Genomic DNA, 13155 nt, shown 5'->3' on the forward strand with positions numbered 1-13155 from the left:
GCATATTAAATTATTTTATGCATACTGTTTGCATACTAATATTTTTGAGTAAGCTATTATAAATGGATATTAGTTTTTTTCTTATATTTATAAATACCTTACTGACTGCCTGTTTTAACAATTACTGCGTCTTCTTACATGGTTTTATAAGTAAATTTTAAATTCAATATATCAAGGTATCATTAATAAGATACCCAGAGACGTGAATGCCATACTTAGCGATAAGAGAGTTACACTTAATACTATATTTAGAGATAAAGGAGCCATGTTTTGGGTTTTAATTACTTATCATTTTACAGTGGAGAGGTTGGTGTGTTAAAATACATTAATTTGTACATTTTTAGTTAAGCATTTGCTCCCTTTCCTATAGAAACAATATTAGATTGGTGAATTAAAAATGAGAACACGTTTATTAATGGATTTTAGGCTATTAAAAGGTTAAGTGGAAAGCTATTATCTTTTTTCTATAACGAACGGACGTAAAATCCAAATAGTTTTAAATATTTTCAGTTTTATAAATTTAGTCAGTCGTGATTCAGCCTAAGTTTTCACTTAGATGTATCCTCGAAGCCATAGTTTTCTCAAGAAATTTTCAGCGAACTGAGAGAAGAAGAAACATTTAGATAATAAATTAAATTATTACGAAAAAGATACAAAGAAAACAGTTAGTGGTTGACTAATTTACTAATCTGATTCGATAGTGTATGAGTACAGTTGCTTTTATGGTAAAATAATTATCCAATTCAAGCGACAGGAAGCAGTAACCTGACAATTCGAATGCATTTTTCCTTTCAGCAGTAAGATTTGTTTCTAAAAATCTTTAGAATTCAAGCTGGAAGAAAACACACCATTACAAAATTTATAATACAAAATAGGCAAAAGATCGAACTTAGTTTGGAGAACATTTAAAATAAAACTCTATAGATATCGCAAGTGCAACCTAAAATATTTCTCTTACTAAAGAAGAGGGACCTGTGTCTGATCACACTCGAAATTGGTAATGTTTTCAATTTTAAATCACGGAACATTTAGTCTATTCAGATTGCTGTGAGGTATAATATTCAGCATAAGTCAAAATAATTTAAAATGCTGTATAATTAAAAACTAAACTAAGCATTAGTCGATCCATGAATTAAACAACCCGCTAAATGCTGCATTGATTTTAGCAGGAATAAAATATTAAAAGAACATAACAATTTGTAATCTTTCTTGCAAAGCTAAAATTTGAGTCAAAGTCATTATTTTGCTGATTTTTTACCACTGAATTTGTTTTTCATTGTTTTATATGGTTTTGTTTTTTAATTCTGTTTACGATGCAATTTTTTTTTTGTTTCTGCGTCACGTGCTTGATTATTCTTAGTTATGTAGATGTTAAATTACGGTTACATTAATGAATCTACATCATCATAGCATCTTTTTATGTGTATAACTATATGAATATACTCATTATTGGTTTGAATACAAATTTTGGTAATACTAAGCTGTTTATTATGTAGTTGGAAAATGGCTGTTTTGTTATTATTATCTGGTGTTACCTGCCCCCGAACAGATATATATGTAGCACTTCGTTTTATTTTTTGAATTCTCTTATACTTTGATATACGGAGTTCTTGTTTTATTTCTTCCAGTTTCCTCTCCCTTTATTTAAATGTATCAAATTCTGGCTAACCTGGCAAGAATGCATGATGCCAAATATAATATTCTAGCCTTTCGCGAAAGAATATAAGATGAAAATGTCTTCTTGATTTTTATAGCACATTGTGTAACATATCTCGTGATAAAAGGTGAATGAGGTAGACCTCACCATAAAGTAATGAAGTCAGCAGTACAATATATAATGATATATTTAAATATATTCTCGTGCATTTTCCTAAAACCATGTCTCCTTATTAAATACTGTGGCATTTGGTTAAGATAGTAAAACTCGTAATTTATCACGTCACTATAATGGATATACTAGGCTTTTATTTCATTAAAACGTAAGAACATAAAATGAATGATTCTTCGTTGAAAATAATATATCAAATATAAATAGCAAAATAGTTAAGGTACATTACCACTTACAAGCAGTAAACTGCATCCATTAGCTTCTAGTTACGAGTAGCGTATCAGTATCATTCCAATAAACTTTAAACAGTTTATAAATTATCGATGCATTAGATTTAAATCTGATAATGCTCAAGAATTTATAATTCTACAGTTATATCCATATTCTTTTTCCCAGTTAGCACGAAAGTATTTGCTTTTCTCTGAAAAGCATTTCATGAATTTCAAAATGTAGTAATTTGCTTAATACCTATTTCACTTAAGAAATGGATTTGGTGCAATTAGTTTGCTCGTTATGGCAAAATTTTTCAGAACTTCGGAGAGCTTTCTCAGAGAAATTTAGGTACTAGTATTCACATTACATATGAGATAAACATGGTCGAAAATGACGTTGTTGGAATCAATTTATTTTTTTGCTTCAAATCTCAATTTTTTATACTAATTTTAGTCCAGTCATTAATCATCTTACTATAATGTTCACTGATGATTTTCATTAATACTACAAAGTAACAATGTTGCCATTTCGGAGTAATATTCTAGGGGGCAATTTCCAACAGGACAAGGTCGTTCACATACCGCTGCTATCACCCAATGTACTCTAAAGAGTGTCGAGATGTTGCCTTGGACTACGAGATTATTCGATCTTTCTTTCATCGAGCCCATAAGGGATATAATTATTCAATAAATACAGCTCCTTCACAACTAGCATACTTTGTTCATAACTTGACTGACCATTAGAACTCCATCTCGCAAAATGACCTAAGAGTCTTGAGTCATGTCACGCGCGTTTTCATACTTGAAACATCGTTTCGACTGCAGAGATTTTTAATGTACGATCATTTCACATTTTAAAGGCTCTTCTCTCGTATACCTTAATCTGTGCTCATGAACAGTAAAGTGAATATGTTACCTAAACATATGTTTTGCTTACCTTTTATTTCTTTAAAATGATTTTTTCTAGGTGTTGAGATTTTATTTTCTATCAATGTAGTTAAAACACAGATTTATCTAAGTGATATTCATTTCATTCCACTCTCAACAATACAAATACTATATATGTAATAAGTGACATGGCTAACATTGTAAAAATCTGGATTTATCAAGAAAGAACCTATTTTTTGCTTCAAAATAGCTTAAAAATGCTTAAAAATTATTCACATTTGTTTGTTATTTCAGGCACGAGTTTAATAATGGCATTCATAAAGATATGGTGCTTTTGAATACTCGGGGCAGTGGAAAGAGAAATTTTGAAAGGCCTAAATGCGTACATGCAAGAACATGAAATTGATTAGAAGAAACGTGTAAGTGCTTCTTCTGATGAAGCTAATGTGCTCTAATGAGATGCTCCTGATGAGGCTTGCCAATACGCGTAGAGACTTTGTAGCCAATGTTAGAGCTGTGGCATCTGGAATTACCTGAATCCGCTGTTTCATTCACAAGAAAGGATTGGATCATCTGTATTCAAAATCGTGCTAGAACACAGCATTAAGTTAGTTAGCTTTTTTAAGGCGAAGTTTCTGAACATATTAACGTTTTCATTACTTCGTAATAACATGGATAACGAAGTTTGCAAACAGTTTCTTTCTCATTCTGAAATTCTCTGGCTTTCATGCGGTAACGTTATCACAACTCTGTTTGAAGTAAGACAGAAAGTTCTGTTATTTGTAAACGAAATTAATGAAGTTTTTTCATCATTTCTTGTTTTATTTCTTCCAGTTTCCTCTCCCTTTATTTAAATGTATCAAATTCTAGCTAACCTGGCAAGAATGCATGATGCCAAATATAATACTCTAGCTTAAATGTGCCTGATGACATGTGACATTCTAGCCTGATGACATGTGACTAATTACGCTGGCATATCTTCCAATTGCATTCTCAGAACTAAGTTAGCTTTTTTTTTTTTTTTTTTTTTTTTTTTTTGTGAATAAGGTAATTGTTTTTACTATCCTTAATGCCCATGAACAAATAAAACGTTCTCTATAAAACCTGGCTTCTGAGTTAGTTGTATAAACTAGAGATATTTTTCAGTACTTCCAATTTTAAAAATCTTATTAAGTAGAAAAGAATCTAGTTCTTAGAAAAGAATAACGCGATGACATATGTTCGCATCTCAAAACTCCTGGTCGCAATTTGAAACTTATTTTCCAAGGGGCAAATATAGCTGTAAATTTCATGTATTTGTGGCGCTTTCTTCTGTGACAATAAAAACAACAAACTTTCATTGAATAAAATACAACAGTTAGTTTAATTCTCAAATGCTCCGGAACTAAAATGAAATTCCACTCAAAAAATATGGTTACTTTCTGGATTTCATTATTACCGAAAATAAAATATAGTGAATTTTACAATGACGCTTTTAAAATCAGAATTCACGTTGCTTCTACACAAATGTATAAAAAAGGCTTTTCATTAAAATCTGAAATTAAAAAAAAAACTACCGAAATCCGTGTGATGTATATGTCAGTCACAGACTTTAGCATACTATCATACATCAAAACATAGAACAGCTGTGCAAAACTCAGCGGACTCATCCATCTGATCAATGAAATTAACAACATTTATTTAATTTTTGGTTGCTAAGGTGAAGATTATCTAAATTCTAAACACCTTGAATAATTAAAAACGAATATAAATGTTATTCTGGTTACTAAGGTAAAGATTATCCAAATTCTAAAAATCTTGAATAATTAAAAACGAATATAAATGTTATTCTGGTAACTTAAGTCCTTAATAAAAAATTAAAGGAGATTTAATTATCTGTATTTTAGATATAACTATACAGGTAGTAACTTATTCTACAAAACTGCTTTCGAAGGGAGAAGAATAAGTTGGTCTGTTCTAATTTATAAAATTTATTGGTTTTTATAAATTTATAAAATTTATTATAAATTTGTAATAAATTTTATGTTCTTTGTCAAATGCAAAGAATTCTGTTCAGTTTTAAGAATATTAATCTGTAAGCCACAGTTTCTTGAACTTTTTTCAGTGAAGAGCATTTTTATAAATTAAAATATTTTATTTACATTCTAATTTATAAAAGTGCACCTCACTTGGAAAAAGTTCAAGAAACTGTGGCTTACAGATTAATATTCTTAAAACTGAGCAGGATTCTTTGCATTTGACAAAGAACATTAGACTAATTGCCTAAACAAAAGGGTGCCTTCAGGGAAGACTTTCGAAGGAAAGTTGACTCGCATTCATTTTAGATATCAAGAAGATCATGAACACTCCGAAGCAGCTACTCTGACATAAACGAGGATTGAACTTTTAGAGTCTGTGGTTTCACGATTCTCCATTTTTCAATTTGTGCAGCCGATATCTGCTGTTCTAAATGCCATGGCTGCACAACAATAAATGGTAATTTTTTAATATATATCGTTAATTATGTTATTTCAATGAAGAAAATGTAAGTCTTCCGAATCATCTATTTACACACACTTTTTTTAGATTTGCATTTAAGGACTATTTCCTAGTCTTATGTCACATATTTACCCTTCCAGTGACCACCTGTATCAAATAATATAAATTACTTAAAGAAGAAAAGTACAAATTAATTCGCAGGTGTCCTTATTTTTCATTCAAAATATAGTATAACATTTAAGAATTAATATTTTTCATAATAACTTTAAAAGAGTGTTGATATTATACTTTTTTAAAATCGGGTCTTACTGTTGGAAGTATAAATCAAGCGTGTTTGATAAAATGCATGCTTCTCACTCGTAAGTGTTCATACGTTTTAAAGCTTCTTACTCGTAAGTGTTCATAAGTTTTAAATTGTGCTACAATATCAGCTTTCAGTATGCAAACTGCGAAACCTATTTCTCTATAAAAAACAATAATCGCAAGCTACCCTAACTGAGAAGATTTAAAGCACTTCCAAACCTTCCAAACGGGACCTTCAACCTTACATTGGTATAAAAATGTTGATTATACATAAAATTCTTTTACCTATTTGCAACTACCATTCATCCATCATTTAATCTCAAAATATTTATTGAAATAAAAAAAAATAAAATATACTGGCAGTTTAGCAGCTACTAGCTCATGCTACAGTAATTACTTAGGCAGACCTGGGTCACATAAAGTTACAGAAATTAAAGTTTAAATTTTTAGTCCTTGTTTCAGATAGAAACAAAAAGGAATGAATATAAAACTGTCTTCTCCGCTCTTCACGTATAGCTGGAATTAGTTTTGGGAAAAGCATATGACATATGATAATGAGGAGTTACAAACTTTCTCTCCGTTTCCCATACCTGCACATAAGTAATTCGAAATGTATGCTTATTTATTCCGTTTTATCCAAAGTACCTTATCTGAAACTTTATATGTGTTAATGTCGGCAAACGTCCAAAGCCAAAATTTTCTTTCAAATACGCTCAGGCTCAAAGTAGAACTATGTGAGCACAAAATATCCCGGTGACCTAAGTTGAAGTATCACATGTCCGAACGAATCTAGAGACAAACATATATCAAGCACTGAAATGTAATTGAAGAAGACAAGTATTGGAACAAATTCAATCGTTGGGCGAACTAAAACGGAAATTCGATGCCACTTCCTGCATATGAAGGAAAAAAAAAATCTTCGCATTCTATGGAATTCAATCCATTCCAATATAAGTTGTAAAAAAATTTAATAAATTTCTTGCGAGAACTGAGGGAACGGAAACACTTCTCAGATTTCCACAGTTAAAAGACGCATTTCTTGCTACTTCTTTGCGCTTTTTTCAGTTTATTTTCCTTTTGTTTTGCTCATCTTTTTTTGTTTCGAAATATCCAGGAGTCGCATTTTTCTTCCTTTATTTTCTCCTTCCTTCTTCTTGAAATGTGACAATGGCGGCAACCAATTTACAACACTCTAATGTATAGTGTCAGGCAGAACATTTTTTATTTGTTGCTAACAAAAGAAAAGACGCCACTTTAATATATCTATTGCCATTCTATTTAAATGGGCCACGTTATGATCTGTTTCTCTAGTCATCATATGTATGGCCCATAATTTGTAACAATATCTTATTGTTTGGAATAAAAGAATAGCATTTGTCCTTTGCCAAATGTATCCCATTTAATCTTTTAATTCCCTTCGTGAAAGAAAGTATGGATGTCATTTCTTAAAAACGAAACTTTGTTTTGAAGTAAACGATCTCCGCAGTTTCAAATCTAATAGAGCTGAAATGAAATTCTAAGATTTTCAAATATTGTTGCAAAATATTTTAAGAAAGAAACTTTAAATGTGCGCTTGAGAAAATTAAAAAGCTAAATCTGCATAAGGGAATTCAGTTTATCTCACTTATTGCCACTTTGTGCTTATTAAATTCTTTATTTATAAAAATATTTCGTTATTTGTACTTCTTTTTCCTTCTACAATACGATTTTCTGAGTAAATTCTTTTATTTCTTAACAAAGACGTATTATCAAATATTTCTTCAATTATATTATTATCTTAAAAGGAAATGCTTTTTATCCATCTCTCAAAGTATTCTGTAAACATTATTCGTTTCGGATTTAAAAAGGTCCGATTTAAAATTCCTTATTTTGCATAATATGCTTTTCAATAAAGACACGGAATCAAGGAAGCCGTAAACAAACCAAGATTAGGTAATAATGCTCTTTTTTCAGATTTCGATGCAACTCTGTTGATCTGTCACAGATATATAACTGGCAGAAACACAAAGCAATTTTTCATTTAAGCTACTCTTAGGATTTACTTTGAAGGTTTTCTTTCCTCCGGTATTATTTATTTAATTTAAATAAAGCATGTATTGCGGCTGAAGAAAATAAAAAAGTTTCTTTTCTGTATCTAAACATTTAGAATTCAGCATAATAAATTTTCTAAACACGTGTTAAATAAATCCCAGCTAATACCTGTACAAAGCATTTTCATTTTAAGCAAATTCACGATACAATATATCACAATGCAATTTTTCTGGCTGAAAAGCATGTTTAGTTACGATACAAGCTTAGAATAAAAATTTAATCAATAGGAGTCCTATAAATTTATAATTTGATATAAATTTATAAATTGACATCTCGGGATATGTTACACCTAATTTTCGCCATTTTCATCTTACAAGTGGAAGGCTACAGGTATACCTTAGAAGAAATTCATTGAGAATATGCAGAGTTAAGATATAACGTTGCGCGCCTCTAACTTGCACGCAACCAAGAGGTGACTGTGAAAGCTTGTATAAACCACAGAGTCTTATAAAGGGTTTAAGTCCCTTTTTATTCAACGTAATAAATTACAATGGCGTCCTCTTGACGCTTACAGACTGTGCCCACTAGGCAGTCAAATAAAAATAAGAACCTGAAAAGAAAATAAAGACAATATTCTAACTACGAGGCTCTCTAAAATAACTAACTCACCGCGTTTTACAGATACCGCAGCTAATTCAGCAGACTTGAAGCTCACTGGAACAATTGCAACTACTTCCCGCCCAGCACATAGGCCGCAACGCGGGGTTCTTCACTTCTCGATAACTACCTCCGCGCTCGCTAAGTAAGAATAACTCTCTCACCGAACTCGTTTCCTTCTATTTAAACCATAATACTTCCGCTGATAATTTGAATCCTTGCGCGTTCTACTCAAATTTACATATTCTGGCATTGGCAGTTCCAGGGGAAAGTAAGGCTTGACAGGAAAGATAGTTTAAACTTAAAATAAATGTTAGTTAAAATAAATATAAACCCTACAAAGACATAACTGGAATGTTAATAATCCGTTATTATTTAGTTTAACGTATTCAAATGAAAGCAGCCGGTATTTTTTTCAAATAAAAAAGTGAGATAATAGTTTTTCCCAGTGAAATCAATACAAATGTCTAATTTTCATACAGACACTCTGAAAGAAAATTTCTAAAAGCTTTGCTTTTTGCCAAATTGCAATTTCTTACCAAAATTAGAACTGATTTTCCTTTTAAAAATCGAGTCTATTGAAAAATATCCAAAATATCAAACTACAATAGTCATATACGATTCTCTAAGTCACACACTGTGTGACAAGACAACCATGTGACATTTCAACTAAACGTGGGCGTGTTCTTTCTTACGAAAGAAAGTTTCCAAAGAGACATATTGGAATCATAGAGCACTTCACTGACGGAAAAGCTTTCTGCCCGTGTTTGCACACAGAGAAGTAGAAGAGCACAGCGTATAAGAGAACAAATGTTTTTATCATTGATAAGTACAACTGGGCGGCATACCGGGATTTTACTATTGGTCGTAGGGCTTCCCCTTATTAACTGTCAACTGCGCCTAGTTTTGATGAAGAAAACCGAGGAGAGATCCACAGTTCTCCCACCCCTCTTCCCAACCACTAAACCACACCAGAGGTTTTCAAATCACCAGTATTTTAACTGCCTCCATTTCGCATGGATATGGCAGTTCTTAGAAACATCCATATCCTCTCCGGGATTCAATTCTAGTTCCAATGGTACAGCAGTCAGCTTCGATTAGCCACTACACCGAACTGGGCATCTTTATTATTATTCACAAAATATTTGCTAAATGCGCTGAAGTTGCACAAGGTATTTCAATATTCGACTATCAAGTGCTTAACATTGCATACAATACATGCTTAACATTGTCAGCACATGGAATCATACGTATCTTAGAAACTTTCTAATGCGTATCAGAGTTCCGAAGAAAATCGAGAGGTGATTGTTACAAGATGGTAATTACTTTCAATGGAAGGGTCATATATTAGCCCTTTGATATAACCCAGAAGAAGTAATAATCAAGACATGCGGGAGTTTTAAAAATACCACTACCCTAAAACAGCATAGGAGTCAAACAACGTCATCTTTATCATACGTTTATCACGGAGGGCGTTTCATACCCTGCATTACTATAGGCCCTCGGTTTATCTTTGTGCAAACTATTGCTCCCAGAAATTTGTAAATGTTTTACTCAATTACTTTACATATTATCAAATGGCTAATCGTGGTAGTTTGCCCACCAACAGCAGAGCAGTAAAATCGCCAAAAATTGGCTGATTGATGCAGGTTCAAATCTCGGTGAACGGATTGACTGCATGAGAGTTTTCATGCTGTTCTCCGTGTGTTGTGGAAATACATTTTAACGAAGGCAGTCGCCCTCCAAGCAGCAATCTAATCAAGAGCTTTGCTATGATATAAATAATCCAAATCCATTCCTTGTACCTTCGAAGGTGTACGATAGCATTCAAATTAGTATACGAACTAGACAGAACTGTTTCGTAATACTATAGCAGTTTATATTTGTAACAAACTTTTGCATTCAGACATAGATTCTAGGTGAAATCAGATATTACTTTGAAGCTGATTCGACGAAATCTGGATCGAAAACAAGCACACTGCAGAAGTATTAGCAAATTACTTAGACATGTAATGTACGGATCTATAGGTATGGATTCCGTATCAGGTTTAATGTATTCTGTATTGTTTGCCACATTCGGGTGAAATAACGAAAAATATCCGAAGAAGGTTAAACAGCATGTTAAAGAATTCATTGTTGCAAATCTCTTGAAGTTCATACTTTCCCCTTGAATGGAAAATTTCGTAGCCATGCTTACAGCTAACCATACAGTAATTTGTAAATTGATGTGTAAAGAGACTGATACAGCAGTAACAGATTGACTGCTCACACGTTTATGGTTTCTTTCTTCTTTATCACCATTGAAAGTAATTGCATATGTTCGAAAATTCGTTGATAGAGACTGTGTACCACTGGTGCTCAACAACTATGTATAAGCATCATGATTCCTCTGAATATTACGCTATTGTTCTGTCACTGGTTGGATAAGAGTTTTCTTTGTTAGATGATCAATGCAATGAACATAAAGTACAAACTCCGTATAAAATTATAAAGGTTAGTTCATATAGCTAGGTGGAATGTACAGCGGTGTTATAAACTAAACCATCAGAACAGCATTTTGTCAGAAAGGCATATTATGTGAAAAGACGTTTCAGATGAAAGAAACTGAAACTTTTGTACTTTTTAAATTATCTGATACTTTTAAAATATAAATCTAAACGTGTTGTTTTACCAGATGTAACAGCTCTACATGCAATAAATTTTAATGTAATGTAAGCCTGACTTTTAAAATAGGTCCTTTTATATAAAATAATATAACGATTCAGATCTCTTGAAAATATGCTGCAAACTGGATGATTAGGGCAACTTCTAGCAACAGGCTTCTATTATATTAAAAGACTTTTTATATAAAACAGACTATGTAAACAGCACAAACGTTTAGTGTTGGTCAAAGATGTATCTCATAGTAAATTTCATAGCCATGCTTACAGCTAACTATACAGTAATTTGTACATTGATGTGTAAAGGGTGTGTGTGTGTGTTGGTGTATTTAATTATGGCAAAGCACACTAGGGCTATCTGTCTAAGAGGATGGATGCCTTTCGTGGAGGACTTTCTAAGGAAAACTGGCTCGTATACACGTTACACATGGGGAAAACCACGAAAACACCCATGCAGCCAGCCCGTTCGCGGGATTCGAACCTCGGACCGAACTACCAGTGTTCAGCGACTTTACCGCTCGGCCGCTGGTGAGCCTGATGTGTAAAGGGACTGATACAGCAGTAACAGATTGACTGCTCACACGTTTATGGTTTCTTTCTTCTTTATCACCATTGAAAGTAATTGCATATGCTCGAAAATTCGTTGATAGAGAATGTATACCACTGGTGCTCAACAACTATGTATAAGCATCATGATTCCCCTGAATATTACGCTATTGTTCTGTCACTGGCTGGATAAGAGTTTTCTTTGTTAGATAATCATATCGGGAGTCATATCGGGAGTGAATCAAATACTAGCGAGAAACAAAGGGATTCATATCGGGAGTGAAGTCCATTGCATTGATTATCTAACAATGCAATGGACTTCACTCCCGATATGAATCCCTTTGTTTCTCGCTAGTATTTGATTCACTCCCGATATGACTCCCTTTGTTTCTCGCTAGTATTTGACGACTAAAGATTGTAGCATCAAAACTGCAGATACAAATAATATCTGTACAAGAATTGAAAAGATGAGTTAGTTTAACTACAAGATGTGGTAACGTTTAAACACCTACAGACGTATTTTGTAAAAGGATAAGAATATTGATTTCATTTTTACTGCTCGTAAGACACAAGTTTATGCATAAAGAACTGAGAGTTTATACAAAATATCTAAAATAATGATGAGGTTTTGAAATTGTTTGGGTAGTGAAAACTACATTTTTATTGCAAGTTTAATAATTACAGAGAATTTAAAATGTATTGCAGTTTTTTCATCATTGCGCTATTAATATTACAATTAATATTACAATTATTTCCATGAGTGCATTATTGTCATATATCTCCTTAACACTACAGTATGATTCGAAACGTTGTTTACAGTTTCGGCAAATATTCTGGAAAGGATGCATTGGTCAGTGTTTGCATATATTTAGTGCGGCAAATATTTCTGGGTAGAATTCACAGTTTTTCACACCATTATGTTTTCAGACCACACGCATGAAAAAGGAATTTTTATTATTGGGGGGGGGGGTAAGTTGATGCATAGAACAGCAGCGTTTCAATCTTGTAAAAACTGACATGAAAAGATTTTTCAATGCTGTCTTGCTGAACTCTGAGGGGAAAATTTTCTGCCATGTCTGTATTCACAATGTAGATGTCTGTACCATAAATGACACTTTTAGTAGTCCCCTTTTATATAATGATAATAATGGAATGAATTGTCATCGTCAGATTGTGTTTGTTCTTCCTTTTCAAAAGCAGCATGTGGTATTTTAACATACCACACGTATGCTGAAATACCAAACGCTTATATCTTAGTTTAAGGTTTTACATCTTAGTTTAAAAATAGTCACGCGCTTCTTTAAATTAATTGACCAAGAGATCCATTAAAAATAATAAAATGAGGAGCACTGTTTAGGGAACGTTTAAGGACTTTGGTTGGGAATATATTATTTTTCCATCAGAAATGATGATGAGAAAATTCGACCTTTCTTTGATGGATTTAAATTTTTATTGAAAAGAAATGTTTCCTTTTATTTTCCATAACCAAAAAACGTTCATTTAATATTTCCTGAAAACATAATACAATTGCGTATAAAAATTAGGTTTGTAC

This window comes from Stegodyphus dumicola, chromosome 1 (genome assembly GCF_044657685.1).
Source record: "Stegodyphus dumicola isolate Sdum_Otavi_A_Nest chromosome 1, ASM4465768v1".
NCBI lineage: Eukaryota > Metazoa > Arthropoda > Arachnida > Araneae > Eresidae > Stegodyphus > Stegodyphus dumicola.